Here is a 13,198-nt window from a genome sequence, read left to right as displayed (position 1 = left end):
CAAACACAATAAAGAGGCATTAACATTTATCATGTGTCCAGCAGATTGCTAATAAATGTTAGATCAGTGACATTGTACAGGCAAATATTTTTGGCATATATCAATGCCATCTATCTCGTCCACCCTTCATGTGTCCTCCTTCACCTTAGATCTCCTTTCCACATTTCACCGTCTTCCTTCTGCGTCACTTTAAACCTCTTCAAATTTCCCCCAAAAATTTATAAAATACAATGTAACATTCTGTAAAAGCAAGAAAATTGCAATCTAAAATAATTGTATTTATCAAATCAGATATCAGGCAGCAAGTGAACAGTCCGTTACTGAGGCCGATGTGTTGTAAGCAGAACAACTGGCAAGCGTAAGGATCGGAGAGTCCAAGGGTGATGGATGGACCACTGGGACAGAGAACTTCTAAAATTGTGGTCCCCAGTAGTCACGTGGGGTGCAACACCATGATACCAAGTGACCACTGAGGTCCCAAAATGTAATAATAACTTATGTGTGCCAAATCCCAAAAGGTTCAGGTTTGGGTTGAGCTCGAAAGTTTTGGAAAATTCGGGTTGGATCTGGTTTGATCAAAACCAGTTAACTCATCTTGATCTGATCCCTCTCTGCCCCCACAGTATCTATTATGGGTACATGAGCATCAGAACTGAACCATGGTGCAGTGTAGAGATGGGTGTTGAACCTAATGAGGTTCATTTTGATGACTATCCTTGAGTTTCGGCAAGAACCAGGAACACTATCATTATACTCTGGCATCTCCTCAGACCGTAGAGTATAACAAGTGGAGGCCCAGGGGAGGTGAGTAAAAATAACTCATCGCTTTTCCTTGACATACTCTTCTTACCTTTGGCTGACATCACGCAACCCAGGGTCCCTGCTGAGGTCTGTTAATGGAGTGTGCTTATTTTATGACACTGGGTCACTGGGACGCGTGAGTCCTGAAGAAGACACCGGGGAACCACTGGATGCCCAGGAGACGTGAGGCTTGGTGAGTATGAGGCTTCGAGTGTCATCCAAGTGCATTCTGTGATGCATTCCTCTCTATGGGAGCTTCCACTTCATTTTGTTGCAATGAAATGTAACAGAATAGCACCTGCTGTATAATCATCCATGTCAAAATGGAATGGAGCTTAAGTCCCTTGGATGTCAATCCATTGTAGTGAATTCCACCTCAAACTCGTCCCCACATCGGCAGCACTCGGTTGTGTGCATTATTTTTGCTCACCTCCACTGGGCCCCCACTTTTTATACTCTGGCGTCTGAGGACACTGACACTGTAATAATGTTTCATGGGTGGCAAACCCCAAAAGTTTTAGATTTGGGTCATCTGAATTGGTTCATTATTCCCAAGGGCAGTGAATGAAGGCGGCTTGGTCTGATGAATCAGGTGTTCTTATATATCAGATCGATTGCCTGGTGAGTGTGTGTCATATAGCTGGGGAAGAGATGGCCCCGGGATGGACTATAGGGACACGGCAAGCCTAAGGGTATGTTTACATGGTGGGAACTCTCCGCACGGCTATGCACGGCATCCCGTCGCATCATCCTTGGGCCTGGCATTCACGTGAATGTTGTTCTGATATATGAAAGGGGTTGTCCGGGATAAAATTGTATTCCTACCCAAATCTAAACACCCTTCCCCCACCTACTTTCTGAAGGACATACTTTAGCAAAAATGTAGAGTTACCCATATTCTTATGGCAGTCATGTGACCGCCCCAGGCACATTTTCTGATTATACGGTGATGTCCTGGTTTCTGGAAATGAATGTCACCAATACTCTCCCCTACTCCACCCCATCATATTCACCTGTCTTCTTCTTCAAACTTCCCTTATGGGATGGCTCCTCCTCTTCTTTGACTCTGCCGGCACTCCATCTCTACAGTGCAGGTGCCATAGGCACATCCGGCCTGTGCACGTTCTGGCAGAGGTGCCATCTCTACTGCGCACGAGCCAGCAAAGTAAAAAAAGAGGGGCCATCCTAGAAGGAAAGTCTGGAGAGGAGGACAGGTAAGTATGATGGGGTGGAGGGGTTGGCTGAGTTAGTTGGGAAGGGCTAGTAGTGGGAGGGATAGCTAGAGAGACAAGGAGGGGGTGTAAGGGAGTGAAAGAGGAAGGGGGGAGAGTATTAGCTAAGACAGCAGCAATCTACACCATGTAAACAAATGCAGAGGATGCAAGGAGCTCACAGAGAGAGCCAGAAATCACACAAAATACTGCACAGTGTACACAGGTATTTGGGTCTACTTATTAACCTATTAATAGCACTACCAATCCTTTTAAAAAAAAAAAAAAAATTCCCGGGAAAACCCCTTTAAACCCACTTAAACATTGTACAGACCAAGTAACCCTTTATGGGAATCCCTAATGGCAGTGTCCTCTTTTGGCATGATAAGGGAAACATTGTTCAGGAATGGTGTGAGGAACACGACAGAGTTCAAGGTGGCAGCTTGGTCTCCAAATTTCCCAGGTGATCCATGGAGCCCGCACATTCCAATCTGTTGCTAATGTCTTGGTGTTAGATATCACAGGACGCTGTCAGATATGTACGTACTTTGTATGGAAAACCAAAAACACAGGCTGAACGTGTTTATGATGAGTAATACCATGAAACAAGGAGTCAATAATTATTGATCAAGGAAAATATAGCATTCAATATCTCAGCACAATATCCTTTGTGCATATAACTAATCCTTGACTGCAGGTAGCCCTGAGCTGGAGAATGAAATCTCAGTAGAATTTTCTGCAGGTTTTAATACCATGTTAGATATTTACAGTAAATCTTGATGAATTTTTTTTATTGATGATTTCCATTGGACTTTTCTGATTATTTTGCAAAGCATGCACAATGTCTCATCTTGCAATATACCAAGGAATTAACCAGTTATTCCAACCAATAATGCCGCGCTACAGGGCAAATCCATTAATAAAGGGCAAAAATGTGCAACTAACATCCCCTAGGCTAGATATAAGGTAATATGATTATTGGTGTGGTTGGAATCCTTTATTACTGATGAATCCCTCTAATATTTGCTCTTGTCTGGATATAGTACTGTGCTAAAGTTTTAGCCAGGTGTGCACTATTTACTTACCGATCCTGCCCACAGCTACCTATGATTCCATTTCTGCAGATACAGAGATGGCTGTGAACAGGACAAGGGATCGGTAAGTGAGGTCCGCAAACCGCACAAACCCTGCTATCATTATACTCAGGGGGAGGGTGTTTTAAGACCCTGGAGTATAACAATCAGAGGCCCAAGGTGTGGAAACATAAAAAATGTTGTTACTTACCTCTCCTGGGCTCTGGCACCTATTTGGTGATGTCACAGACATCACATGACCCAGGCCAGCGTTGCGACTCTGGTCTTGTTTAGGTGACATCTGGTCCAATATTGAAGAAATCTGCGGGGAGTGCGCAGGAGCCAGGGAGAGGCAAGTAACAGTGTTTTTTATGTTTGTATTGTTAATGGGTGGTCCACAATGGGGCATAATACTGTGTGCAGGGGCCACTATGGGGAATAATACTGTGTGCAGGGGCCACTATGTGGCATAATACTGTGTGCAGGGGCCACTATGGGGTATAATACTGTGTGCGGGGGCCACTATGGGGTATAATACTGTGTGCAGGGGCCACTATGGGGGATAATACTGCGTGCGGGGGCCACTATGGGGTATAATACTGTGTGCAGGGGCCACTATGGGGGATAATACTGTGTGCGGGGGCCACTATGGGGTATAATACTGTGTGCAGGGGCAACTATGGGACATAATACTATGTGCAGGGGCCACTATAGGGCATAATACTGTGTGCAGGGGCCACTATGGGGTATAATACTGTGTGCAGGGGCCACTATGGGGAATAATACTGTGTGTAGGGGCCACTGTGGGGAATAATACTGTGTGCAGGGGCCACTATGGGGAATAATACTGTGTGTAGGGGCCACTATGAGACATAATACTGTATGCAGGGGCCATTATGGGGAATAATACTGTGTACAGGGGCCACTATGATACATAATATTGTGTACAGGGGCCACTATAGGGCATAATACTGTGTGTGCAGGAATGCGGTTTGTTCAGGTGGGGGTTGGGTTGGTGGGGGGTCAGGGGGCTGGGGGGGCTCTATGTCAAATGTTCACCTTGGGGCCCTGCCATTCCTAGTTACACCACTGGACACAACAGCATTGCTTCTAGGAGAGAACATGGTGTCCCACAGAAGCGCCACATGTAGAAATGTAATCTACATACAGGTGTGTAATATGGATCTGTAGGGACTTTGGGAGACGTCATCTAATGTGTTATGAACTTCAGAGCCTTAAAATTGCAATAAATCATTGATTTGCAACTATTTAAATAAAAGCGTGGCGTCATGCATTTTTGAACCAACTTCGGCACGTTTTTGAAAGTGAGCGGGGCCGGATGAAGGCAGTAACTGTAGAATGTATCTGCAATTTATTTGGCTGGGCGCACCTAGTGAGACTCATCATGAATTATAGGTTGGACTTGATGGACTGATGTCTTCATCCAACCTCTTCTACTATGTAACTATGAAACTATTAAGAGCGCCCTCCAATGGTGCAGTGGGCATCAAGATGCAAGTAAAATATGCCTATATGTCTTATCTTCTACTACTTCCATGCACACGGTATACAGGGACCGTGCACAACAGCTATACATAATCCTTTGCATGGAGGGAAAATGCAGGGATCCCAAGTATAGACCTGGTTACAGATAATACTGCAGTGACTAATAAAGAACCAAACAACTACCATAACTATTATAATCCAAACAGACGCCGTCCACCTATCCGTAATCTCCCTGCTATCAATCCGATGCATCATTGACTCCCGCAGCAGCCGAGGGGTTAATGCGAGAAGACATAGCATGTAATGAGGTCAGGCCGGATACTACAGAAGCAGACAGGTTACTGTTTCTTTAAGCCCCAGCTGTTCCTTTTGCAGGTGCTATTTTTAGAAGCACTCCATGGTAGAATCCAGATTACCCCTCCTTGCTGCAATAGTCTTGGTAGTTCCCAGTCTGAGAAGGTCAGAAAACTGAGCATGTCTAGATGTGCTGTGTGGAGCCAGGATGATACAATCCATCCAATGCAAAAGTCCTTGAGCGAGCTGTCAATGTGCATTGCTGAGCAGGCTGGGACACTGTGTCACTTACCTCCTACCTACCTGTAAGTTGTTATATTGTGTATTCATTGTGTGTGTATGGGACAGCTGCAATGGGGATGTCAGGGAGCTGTCCAGTCCCTGGTGCTGATGTGACAGGCTCTGTGTGCACTGCAGTCCCTGGATGCTGCACTTGTTATAAGAGATGTGCAGGAGTTTGTGTGTTGTTTTATGCTTTGTATAGGTTGTATGCAGGCTGAAGTGTGACAACACAACCACAACAACAAGCAGCGGCAGCAGAGTGGGATGATCCTCTGCACAGGGATGAGGGCACCCATTATACAGTCCTGTGTGTAGCAAGAGATCAATTGTCTCCTTTGATATCCCAGTGGATAAGAGTCACTTATTGCTCTGCGCCCGCTTATTCTTATTCAGATCAGGCTACTGAAATATGTATATGTGTTGAGATGACTACACTGGTGCCATTGTTCTGTGCCCATTATCTGGCAGTACAGTCTAGTAGTAGAGGCTGGTGCACAATACAGCTGGCAGCATACAGCACACTGTACCAATGCAGGGGGGGGATAGTAAACACAGAATGTTCCCCTGTTGGCGGGAAAAGACCAGCAAATGCTGCAAAGACAATACACCCACAGATCTGTGGCCACAGACATTAGCATTAAAGTTTGTGCCAGGAGCAAGAAGACTGGAAACTTTTTAATGCAGGATATTGAATGCAGAAGGATGTAGCAGAGCTGACTTTGTTATTTGGTGGCTGAATTGTATACAGGGGGCTGCAAGTCATTCTACTACATTATCTTAAGTGATGCAAATCCAAAGGGGAGATGACGAATTCAGCTCTGCTGCATCTGTGTGTTCCTATTGCTGGTAAATGGTGATGTTGATGGTCAATTAAGATAAATGGTAGAGGCATCAAAAGAAATTATATATTGTGTCTATCTATCTATCTATCTATCTATCTATCATATATATATATATATATATATATATATATATATATATATATATAGTTACATATGTACATGTAGATATTATATATATATATATATATATATATTCTTATATGTATATTTTATTTTACATATATATTTTATTCATAGGGCTACTCCATCTCATAAATTTATGGCATATGCATTACAAAACATGAGGGTCCCGCATTTAGAACCATCAACTTATCTCAAAAATTGAGGTTCCTCAAACCAAATTCTTGAGATGGCGATACACCTTTAATATTAAAGGTCCCCTTAACCCTTTAATTCACATATAAGTGTACATTACAACTTGCAAAGCATTATATGTGCCTATAAATGTAGCAGAGCTAATTTGGTCAGAGTTGCAGTAGGGTGTTGCACTGTTAGCCGTACAAGGGGCTCACATTGTAGTTGTGTGTAACCTTTATATTGACTAGGTAGGCTATTCATACAATGTTTAGAGCCAACTTAGGTCTTTGTTTCAGGTATTATGTGGTGAGCTGAGTTTGTCATTTGACTCAACAAGTAGTGATATACATACATTATACATACATACATTATATACATATAATGCAAAGCTAAAAAGTGACAACTTCAGCTCAGCTACATATGTTTGGAATATATTCTATGTTTTATTTATCTCCATTACACATAAAATATGCTTCATTTATATTAGTAGTCACCTATACGTCATATGCTATAATATTATGAAATACAGGGCTCCCTTTCTTAATAGGCTCAGGTTCTAAACCTATAGGTGTAGCAGATCTGAGTTTGTTCCTTTGGTGACTCTCAGTGATATCACTATCACTACCACCGCAGATAAACCATTGCAATATCTTGTCTCATTAAAGGATCACAATTCAGTTACACGTAACAGTAAAGTAGCAAACTCAGCTCTGCTACATCTGTGTAACAGACTCATCAAAGGCGTTATCTGGCCAGAGGATTTCCAGGCACTGTCCTCCAGCCGCCATTACTTCTCCTGCCTTGTAAATATTTTGCTCAGAATAATTCCAGGTCAGAAATCAATGTTTATGAATTACTTAACCTTTCCAGTTAATCTTATGAATCGCGTTGTACCTGGAATCCTATTTACTATAGATTACATTGTCTACCTCATTCTATTCTCCAGTCTACTTTTTTAATTGGATTTTCTGGCCTGACCACAAGAGATGAAAAGAGAGATCAATTTATCTATCGACTTATCTATCATCTATTTATCTTCGTCAATCTATCTCATATATATTGATCTATCATATCAATCTTTCTATGCAACTCTCTATTTATCTATGTCATATTTATCTAGATATATATCTGTCTTACTGCTTATTAATATGTTATATCTGGAACATATCTGTTTATATAACTCTCTAATATCTATCTATCTCCTATCTATCTATCTATCTATCTATTATCTATCTATCTATCTATCTATCTCCTATCTATCTTTCTATCTATCTAACGATCTCGTATCTATCTATCTATCTATCTATCTATCTATCTATCTATCTTCTATCTATCTATCTATCTATCTATCTATCTATCTATCTATCATCTATCCATCATCTATCTATCTATCTATCTATCTATCTATCTATCTCCTATCTATCTATCTATCTATCTATCTATCTATCTATCTATCTCCTATCTATCTATCTATCTATCTATCTCCTATCTATCTATCTATCTATCTATCTATCTATCTATCTATCTTTCCATCCATCCACCATATATATCTCTCATTAGCACAGAATATTCTCTCTGTTCCTTGGAGCTTGTTAGATACAAATTGGCGACTTCCTTTAGGATTGTTTCCGATGTGATGAGGATTATTGGTCCCGTCTCAGCCTCTTGTCATTGTGCATTATGTCATTTTACAATCTGATGGGCAGTGAAGTTTGTTATTGTCGGAATATGACTATAAATATTTTATTGGCAGCTTTTCTAATTGTGTTTGTCATTCTTTATAAGAAAAACAAAGCTGGAGATTTTTCTGTTTTTGCGCAGGGAATGGGGGAATTTCTCAGGCAGCCTAAACATTGCTCTCCTAATAACTCTGCAATTACATCTGGATTCAGCGTGACGCTTCCCTACATTAGCCGCTTATTACACTGTATGTTATACTCGTAGATCACTCCGGGTGCTCATGTTATTCTAATGTTTGCATACATATAGTGCAATGAGGAGATTTACCAGTCAGAGGCTCTCTATATAATATATGTACAATGTAACCCTTATGATAATGGCGGCGGCAGCGGACCGACCATATGCACCAGCACAGGGGCCCGGCGGGTAAGGGGGCCCTCTGCTACATAAAAAGCAGCAAGAAAAATCCAGCTGTCTAATAGATGGAAATAGAAGATACTATGATGAATAGCTCACAATTACCAAGGAATATATAAGATATCTGAGACATGAATGAGAGTGCTTTATGATAAAGAGGAGGCTCTGTGATCGGGGCCACATACTGGTCTTGTACAGGGGCCCTCCGCTGTCTGCCCCCGAGTAGCGGGATGTTCACACAGCTCTTATAACTTTGCATCCATTTTAATAGATGGAATATTATATATAAAATATTAAAGGACATTCATTCAGTATTGATGAAATATACAGACTCAGAGTTTTAATGTGATAAAGATAATAAATTTGTCATAGCATGTCACCTGTGGTTTTACAAAGGACTGCAGGTAAATCTATCTATTATCTATCTATCTATCTATCTATCTATCTATCTATCTATCTATCTATCTATATCCTATCTATCTATTATCTATCTATCTATCTATCTCCTATCTATCTATCTATCTATCTATCTCCTATCTATCTATCTATCTATCTATCTATCTATATCCTATCTATCTATTATCTATCTATCTATCTCCTATCTATCTATCTATCTATCTATCTATCTATCTATCTATCTATCTATCTATCTCCTATCTATCTATCTATCTATCTATCTATCTATCTCCTATCTATCTATCTATCTATCTATCTATCTATCTATATCCTATCTATCTATTATCTATCTATCTATCTCCTATCTATCTATCTATCTATCTATCTATCTATCTATCTCCTATCTATCTATCTATCTATCTATCTATCTATCTCTCTCCTATCTATCTATCTCCTATCTATCTATCTATCTATCTATCTATCTATCTATCTATCTATCTATCTATCTATCTCTCTCCTATCTATCTCTCTCCTATCTATCTCTCTCCTATCTTTCTATCTCTCTCCTATCTATCTATCTATCTATCTATCTATCTATCTACCTATCTCATATCTATCTATCTATCTATCTATCTATCTATCTATCTCCTATCTTTCTATCTCTCTCCTATCTATCTATCTACCTATCTCATATCTATCTATCTATCTATCTATCTAACTATCTATCTATCTCTCTCCTATCTATCTATCTCCTCTCTATCTATCTATCTATCTATCTATCTATCTATCTATCTATCTATCTATCTATCTATCTCTCTCCTATCTATCTCTCTCCTATCTATCTATCTCCTATCTATCTATCTATCTATCTATCTATCTATCATCCATCTGTCTATCTCAACTCTATCTATTATTTATCTATCTCTATCCATTTATCTGTCATCTATCTTTAATGGGCTTAGTGAAGTGAGGGGGTGCAGTCCTGGTTTGGCAGGAACTCACATGGGGGTCTCCTCTTTACAGGAACTACAAATTTTGCAAATAATAGTTATGGAAAAGAAACCGTGGCAACAGTGGCAAGCTCCAAATTCCTATTCTATGAGGTTAGGAGTATGGTGCTAGTGCAATCCAGCTCCAGGAGGGGAAGAGAGTCCATATCTATATTATCTATCGATCTCTCTTTAACTTAAAGGGGTATTCCCATGTACATAGTTTTGTTTGTTTTTTTAATTTGTAGATAATTAAAAGTTAAACATTTTTGCAAATATGAGTAATTAAACATTTTGCAGAGTTTTAAAGATTTTCTATAAGTATCTTGTGGTCACTGTCTTGTTATCTTGATCGGGTGCTATTGGATACAACCATGAATGCAGAACCTTTCTAAGGTCAGAAAATCAGCAATAATTTCTTTATTGTAGCTGGGATATCTTCTGATACATGGAGTGTCCCCACCTGATACCCCAGGTACAATAAGAAAATCAGAGCTGGGTTCCTGACAAGTCCCAGACCATAGAAAGTTTCTGCATTAGTGGTCATATCCATTGGCAACCAATCAAGATCACAGATGTCACCACTAAGATGGTTAGAGGAAATCTTTAAAACTCTGCAGAATTTGTAATTACTTACAGTATATTTGCAAAAAGGTTTAACTTTTAATTATCTACAAATAAAGATATGATTATGTACATGGGGATACCCCTTTAACCCCTTCCCGCCGATGGCACTTTTTGACTTCCTGACCAAGCTCGATTTTTCAAAACTGACATGTGTCACTTTATGTGGCAATAACTTTGGAACGCTTTAACTTACTAAAGTGATTTTGAGATTGTTTTTTCGTAACACATTGTACTTCATGTTACTGGTAAATTTTGGTTGATATGTTTCGTGTTTAATTATGAAAAAATAGGAAATTTGGTGGAAATTTTGAAAAATATGCATTTTATAAAGTTTGAAATGATGTGCATTACATACAGATAGTCAGACCACCAAAATTATATCCTAAATCTCATGTCCCAGATCTCTGCTTTATGTCGGCATCAAACTTTAGGCGCCCTTTTAATTTTTACGGACATTATAAGATTTACAAGTGAAACAACAATATTCAAAATTTTCAAGAAATTTCCAAAACCGATTTTTTTAAGGGACTAATCCAGTTATGAAGGGGTTTTGAAAGACCCTTGTATTAAACCCCCCCATAAATCACCCCATTTTCAAAACTGGACCCCTTAAATAAGCCAAAACAACATATACCTAGTAATTTAACCTTATAAGTGCTTAACAGGAATTAATACAAAATGGAGGTGAAATTTTCAAAATTGAATTTATTTTACTAATATTTTCGTTTAGCCCTAGAATTTGCACATTCACAAGGGGTTAAAGGAGAAAACGCATCCCACAATTTGTTAGGCAAGTTCTCCGGACTACCATAGTACCCCACTTGTGGGTGTAAACTAATATATGGACGCACAGCGAGACGCAATAGGTAGGGCGTGCCAAGGAGCTTTTAGAGGGCAGATCTGGCTGTGATCAGTTTCAGGAACCATGTCGCATTTACAAAGCCCTTGAGGTGTCAAAACAGTGGAAACCTCTAGAAAGTGACCCCATTGTGAAAACCGCACCCCTCAAAGAATTTATCAAGTGATGTAGTGAGCATTAGTAACCCCGAAGTGAATATGTAAGCTGTGCGGAGTACATTGGGTATTGGGTGTTTGCGGTATTAGATGAGCTTCTCAATGCCACCATTTGGGGCCTGTAACTTATTGACTACATTTTATTAACTCTTTCTGGGTGGGATGTAAAAGGAAACATCAATTCTGGCATTGCTTTTTAGCATTTTTTTTTTTTCCGTGCAGCGTACAGCATAAGCAACATGTTACCTTTATTCTGCGGGTGGGTACAGTTACGGCGATACCTCATTTATATGATTTTTTAATGCGTTGCTATTTGTGCAGAATAGAATTCAATTCAGGGAAAAAAATCAATTATTTTTGCATCGCCATCTTCTGAAAGGCATAACGTTTTTATTTTTCGCTAGACAGAGCTGGTTGAGGGCTTATTTTTTGCGGGAAGACCTCTTCTTTTTATTGGTACCATTTGGGTTTTCATCTGACCATTTGATTACTTTTTATTGAACATTTTGTAAGGGAAAGGTGGTGAATAATCATTATTTTGTGCGGTTTTCTACGTTTTTTTTTTTACGTCATTCGCCGTTCAGGTTAAATAATGTTTTAATTTTATTGTTCAGGTTATTACGGACGCGGCGATACCAAATATGTAATGTTTTTTTCTATTTTTCTTTATTTTTCATAATAAAACATTTTATATGGGGAAAATGGGATTTTTAGGGCTTTATTTATTTCTATTTTATTTTAAACTTTTTTATTTTTACTTTTGTCCAACTTTTTTTTTCTCTCCCCATGGGGGATTGAAGCAGTGATCGGCTGATCACCACTTCACTGCATATACACTGCAATACACGTGTTAGACGTGTATTGCATTGTATAGGAAGCTGTCAGCCTGTGTAGACGCACAGGCTGACAGCTTCATTTACGGCAGGATCAGCCAGGTGCGAGGACGGGGTAAGTGAAGGGGCAGACCCGGGGTCACTGATCAGACCGCGGGCTGCCTTCTACGAACACCGGCACCCCCCGAAACCGGCGCGATTTGTTAACCAAACCCCGGAGGTGCCGGCGGTCATGTTGATCGCCGGCATATCAGGGGTTAACACCCGCGATCGGACCCGGTTCCGACCGCGGGTGTTACGGGGCATTGTCAGCCGTGTATTACGGCTGTCACCCGCTGTGCATGGTGCGCACACAGTTTTTGTGTGTGCACCATGCATCCGCAGTAATAGTACGGCGGTTTGCGGGAAGCCCTTCCCAGCAGCGCCGTACTATTACGGCGAATGTCGGGAAGGGGATAACTTGTTAGCAATCATGTTAAGGATTGCATCATATCTATCTATCTATCTATCTATCTATCTATCTATCTATCTTTCTCTCTTGACTTTATTCTCATATCTATTGATCTATATCGGTCAGTCTATCTATCTACAGCGTATATATCCACCCTGTATACACTCCTCTCGGTATATGCTCCCCCTGCGGGTCAGGGTCATATCTTTTGTTAGTAGTACTGGATTCTTGTTCACTTTGTCTTATTTACCCCCTGATTTTCCCCATATAATGCTGGATGAGCGGTGCTGGGTGTACAAACATGTTGGGAGGACAATGTATAATTTATCTCTCCGCGCAGTGCCTGGGGCCGCAGCCGCTGTAAATATAGCTTTCTATACATCTATTCTCTTGTACTGCTGCAGAACAGACTGCTTACTAGGCATTATTGTAATCTAAAGTCAAACCAACACCGGCTTAGAATTGTGCTGTGTAGCGTAAAGCTA

The 13,198-nt window shown here is 40.3% G+C and overlaps 1 protein-coding gene across 2 annotated transcripts in view; it reads left to right on the top strand.

The window, feature by feature from the left end:
• The first annotated feature begins 5,039 nt into the window (after window positions 1-5,039).
• Window positions 5,040-13,198, top strand: part of OXR1 (oxidation resistance 1) — a 358,052-nt gene continuing 349,893 nt past the window's right edge. For both annotated transcript variants that reach the window (XM_075270242.1, XM_075270241.1), the window contains exon 1: window positions 5,040-5,190. The gene's annotated coding sequence lies outside the window, so the exon portion shown is untranslated. The remainder of the gene's footprint in view (window positions 5,191-13,198) is intronic.

Source organism: Leptodactylus fuscus, chromosome 4 (assembly GCF_031893055.1).
Source record: "Leptodactylus fuscus isolate aLepFus1 chromosome 4, aLepFus1.hap2, whole genome shotgun sequence".
Classification (NCBI taxonomy): Eukaryota; Metazoa; Chordata; class Amphibia; order Anura; family Leptodactylidae; genus Leptodactylus; species Leptodactylus fuscus.
The sequence above is the reverse complement of the archived record's forward strand: the minus strand, read 5'-3'. Positions and strand labels throughout refer to the sequence as shown.